Raw genomic sequence first — 5,381 nt, forward strand, 5'->3', positions numbered from 1 at the left:
AGAGCTCCGGAGAGGTGAGGGGGCAGAATGGCTCCTGTCGTGCTGTGCCCAAGTGGTCTGGGGACAGTTTTGCTGTCAGAGGGTCCCTCGTTGGGACCCCAGCTCTGGCCTCGTGTGCCACCTCCGTCTGTGTCAGGCTATGCTCCAGTTCCCCTTCTGCAGCCAGAGACCCGCTGAGTTGATGGAAGCTAAAAGCAAACCCCACATCAGGGCTGCACACCCCATTCTGCCACTGCTCTGCTATTTCTGCATCTGGTGCAGCTGGTGAGAGCTGAGCATTCTCCAAGGCTGCATCGGAGCACGGGTCCGCCTCTGGGCAATCATCTGGCGCCCTCTAATGCCCTCTGTGTCCTAAGTCCCAGCATCCCATACCCGAAGAGGACCGGGGCCGGACCCTGCTGGGTTGCAACCAGAGCTATTTCCTTGCTTTCGGCTATATTGTTTGCAATAAGCAGGACAAAGAGCTATTGGGATAAAAAATAACGGCCAGCTTTTTCTTGCTTTAAAAAGGAAAAATGCAGCAATCCCTCCCCAGTGGTGGAGGCTGCTTGCAGATTGCAGCAAGGCTTCGCAAGCAAAAAAAAAAATAGTCAACACCGACACAGTTGCACGTAGCAAATGCATGCCTAATTTGTCCAAGTAATTACCGTGCCTGGCTTGATGATACAGATATCTTCAGAACTGAAATGCTGCTGATTGCCTCTCTGATTCAGGAAGCGATCTCCCAGCATTCACATTCATGCTTGGCTACAGCCGCAGCCACAGATATCCCTGCTGCATGCAGCTATGGAACACTGTTTGCTGTTGGATGTCAGTGTCTGCTCAAGGGCCAAACTGAGGCCAGTTGGGATCTGCTGCCCTTCTCTGGCTGGTTATGTGCCTCAGCTCATCAGGAACCTGTTCTCCCACCAGGTATCTGCTGGGCTATCAGTCACAACAGATCCCCATCCCCGAGTCCTGGTTCCCATCCCAGGGTCCTGGTCCCCATCCCATATCCCTGGTCCCCATCTCATAACTTTGATTGCCATCCCAAAGCCCTGCTCACCACCCCAAACACCCGCTTCCCATCCCATACCCCTGGTCCCCATCCCATACCCTTGGTTGCCATTCGAAAGCTCTGGTCCCCATCCTGAAGACCAGATCCCCATATCAAAGCTCTACTTCTCATCTCATATTCCTGGTCCCCACGCTGAAGCCCTGGTTCTCTGATCCCCATTATACACTCCCAGTCCCCACCCTGGATCTCTGGTCCTTGTCCCTGTCACTGCACACCCAGGACTAATCAATCTAAGATCATTGCTAATGAACTTGGGAACAGTAGTGGGATGGATCAGGTGCCACTCAGGGTGAGATGGATAATATAATTAAGATTTCCTCAAAGGTCCTGTCTTTCTTACCTCGTTAATTAAGCTGATGCAAGTCCCTCCATGCAGAATGCATAATGAGAGGCTCCACAGACAGAGCTGTCTGTAACCAGGAGGTGATGCTGGCAGAAAGGAAGCACTGGGGACATTTTGGCAGCCCCTGGGCCTTTGCTTCCCCTGGAGCAGCATCCTGCATCCTCTGCACTGCAAAAGCACACAGAGCACACAGGGCAGAGGACACAGGCAGGGATGAGCCTGGGGTTGCAGGAGGAGGTTGGTGATGTTCAGTTTCCAAGAGATGCAGGAAAGAGAGGAGCAGGACTGGGAAATGCTGTCCCCAAGGTCCAGGCATATTTTGGGTACTCACTTTCCCGATGGTGAATTATGACGATGAATTAATGGCCTCTTAATAAGGATGACAGTTCCCTTAATTAGAATGTATCAGAGCGGGAAGAATTGCTTCATTTCATATATTTTTCCCCATGTAACCTCTTTCACTTTCAGGTTCTCATTTCCAACCCCTGAAGGACTGCAGTGAGTGATGCCCCCCAAAGCCCAAACTCCTCCAGGCAGCACCAGGCACAGAGCAGAACAATTTTGGGGGAAAACTTGGTCTTGACACATCTCCGGGCTGGTTTGGTATGGGCTGTTTGTAGTGGGTCTCAAGTCAAAAGCGCCAAATTGCCAACCTGCAGTGAGCCACTTTGTTTCCCACCAGGTAATGGATTCCTGGGGATCATGGAACATCCCATGCTGGAAGGGACTAATAAGGATCATTGAGACCAATTTGAGGGCATCTTCACACATTACTGCTCTGTCCCCAAACCCACTATCCTCATCTCACCCCACTGCCCTGGGGCAGCCCCAGCATTGACCCCCCCAGCTTGGGACAGGCTCCCCATAGGGCCGATGATGCCCTATAAATAACTAATAGCAGCGCAGCCGTAGGGTTTCTCCATTAACTTCCCCTCCTTGCACCGCAGCCATTTTGCTTCCATGCCCTATCTAAAATTAAATCTGCTCGGATTTTTGCTTGCTTTTTTTCCCCTCTTTTTTAGCTTATATTTGCTGAACTCATTCAAGCACAGTGGGGAAAAAAAAGAAAAAGGAAAAAAAAAAGAAAAAAGTCAGAAAAAAAAAGGCTATCAGCATCATTCATGGTTGGCACATGCTCTGGTTTCCAATCAGAGGCCCACGCTGCAGGGCTGGCAGGAGGCTGGGGATGGCCTGGATGGTCATGAGTGATTCCTGCATTGTTCTGGCACCACGCAGATGGTGGCTGAGCTGTGAGACTGTGCTCTCTACCATGAGGACAACAGGGAGGGAGCAGCCACCACCAGGGGATGCCCCCAAGGGCAGCGCTGGGTTGGGGACAGGGCCATGGCAAGTGTGTGTCCCCAAAATGCATGCAGGTGACTGTTCATCTCCTTGCAGCAAGTGATGCTCAGTGCACACAGGCAACAGCTGGGCTCCAGTGCCTCCCAGTGCCACTCCTGGGCTCCCAGTGCCCTGCTGTTGGTGATGCTGCTGCACATCCCAGCTTCAGGCTGCGGTTCCCTGTGCTGGCAGCTTGCAGTGTGAGTTTTGGAGGTGCATCAAGAGCAGCAGCAGGTAAAATCTCACATCCATGTCATCTCATAGGTTGGATGGTGTGAAGGATGCTGCTGCAGACTGCTGGGTATTGGGGGCTTTGGAGTTATTCACTAGTAAGTGCATGCTAGCAGCCAGCCCTGTTCTGGGACAGAGGGGCATTCCTGGATTCAAGAACCAAGAGTGCCCAGTCCCAAACTGCCCCTGCATCCCTCTGCCCCTAGGGAGGACAGACCTGCATTCTAAAATCAAAGAATTTCCTGCCCTTCAAAGGGATTTTTTTTTGCTCATGTTTTGCATTTTTAGATGCTAGCCAGGTGTACTTCAGGTCAGACTGGCTCCTGGGCAGCAGTGCCAAGCCCCAAGGTGGGACTGTGGGGATTCATATGAGGGACACCCACCCTGCACACCCACTCCAGAAATTGGGAAGTGTGTGTGTGTGTGTATGGCAGCAGCTCACTGCACTGCTGCAGCACCTCCAGGGCAGCTGAGCCCCACAGCTCTGTCCTGACATGGATGTGGCCTCCTGGTAGCATATGGTGAGATGTGCCGCAGCCGTGGGCTCTGCATCCCTCCTCCATGAGCCACCCTTTGGCAATGCTACAATGCAGGATGATCACGATGGCTTCCCATGAGCACAAAAAGGGTGGCAGTGCTCTGGTTGCACAGCTCCTCTGTGCCATGACCACCTCCCCCCCCCCCCCCATTTTCCTTCTCCTCCTTGCTTTGCCCTTCCCAGCTGGGTTCTCACAACTCTACGCCTGGAAAACAAGAACAAAAAGGCGCTTCTCAGCATCTGTTCCACATTTGCTGTTCTTTTCAAGTTCATTCCTCGGCCCCCTCCCCTTCTCTGAGCATGGCCTGAAAATAGGAACTGTAGCTGTTGTTCCATGGTATTATTTAGGATTTCTGTACCTTGCTCGGCCACTGGCCTCTCTCCAAACCTGTCCATGTCTGGGCTGCACAGCTGCTCCCTGTCACCATGCACTGCAAAACTGTGCTTGGCCAGTGCAGAAAGCCGGACTGTGGCAGAGAGCCCCTTCTGAGCCCCTCTTAACATCCCTCAAGCTTTGGGGCTGCAGCTCTGCCACTGGCACTCCCAGCTATGCCATATGTGTGATGGCACTCGAAGGGACGCGGGTGCAGTTTGCAGCCTTGCACCGAGGAGTTGTGCAGTGGATGTGCATCAGCCCCACTGCAGCTCCACGGCTCTCCCCGCTGCAGGGAACGGAGCTCCCTCAGCTATACCCCATTCATACAAAGGAGGTGGGTTGTGCCTCCCCTCCCACCCTGCTGAGCACCCTCTGCTCCACTGATAATCATACCCGGCAATTACATCGAGCCTTACATGCTCTCTGCAGACGTTAATTAAGCTCCTTCCCCTCCATGGAGACAGAGGGGAATGGCGGGGGAGCTCTCAGCTGGTGTTGTATCGCTCCGGTGATGCGACATAGCTGGACCTTGCAGGGCGGGCAGCACGGAGAGCTCGGCCACAGAAACATCTCAATGTCCACCCATGTGGCCACAGCATCGAGCCGTCCCTGCCGGGTGTGAGCCGCGATGGCAGCGCTGCCGGCTCCTGGGAAATGCCATTCTTCCCGAGCAGAACGGCATTTCACAGCCTTCTAACCCGCAGATCGCTCACCCACGTGGCCTGGAGACCGGGGGAAACGGAGCAGGGACGGAACTTAGAGCACTGCCATGTGCCTGCGGCGTGCGCTCAGAGCTGTCGCAGTGACGTGTGACGCTGAGCAGGGCCAGCAGCCCGGTAGCGATGGACACCGGGCTGCACTCCCACCTGCCAACAGCCTCCTGATTTCCCTTCGTTGCTGCGCGGCCACGGCTACTGGGACGGCAGCAGGGCTGCAGCGAGCCCCGGGTCACGGTGCTCCTAGGGACGGCTCTGCCGACACACCCGTCCCGCTGCCACCAGCCCGCGGGGTTGGGCGCTGGGGACACGGGGCTGCCGGCGGGACGGCCCGAGCTTAAAGCCTCGGCAGCGGCCGCCAGCGCTCCGTCCCAGCTCTCCGGCCACGCCATCCCCACGGCTCGCTTCGGCCACGACCGCCGCCGTGCCCCCTCGCGTCCGCCGTCCCCGTCGCGGCGCAGACACCCCGCCGCCCACCGGGGGCGGCCGGAGGGGAACGCGGAAGGCACCCGCCCGGCTCCGGCCGCGGGTTTTCGCCGGGGTGGGCGCCGGTCCCGGCCCGGGGGCGCCGCCCGGTCCCGCCTCGCCGGGGCGGTGCCGCCGCCCTCCCGCCCCGCGGCCGGGCCCCGCCGGCGGAGCCACGCGAGAGCCGCGCGGCGCTGGGCCCGGTGCTGCCGGCGGGCGCGGGGCGGGCCGGGCCGGGCGGGGAAGCGCGCATGAGCCGCGGCGGCGGCGGAGGGGCGGGCGGGAGAGCGGCGGCGGAGCGCGGGTGGCGGCGC

This window comes from Phasianus colchicus, chromosome 17 (assembly GCF_987193195.1).
Source record: "Phasianus colchicus chromosome 17, bPhaCol1.hap1.1, whole genome shotgun sequence".
Lineage (NCBI taxonomy): Eukaryota > Metazoa > Chordata > Aves > Galliformes > Phasianidae > Phasianus > Phasianus colchicus.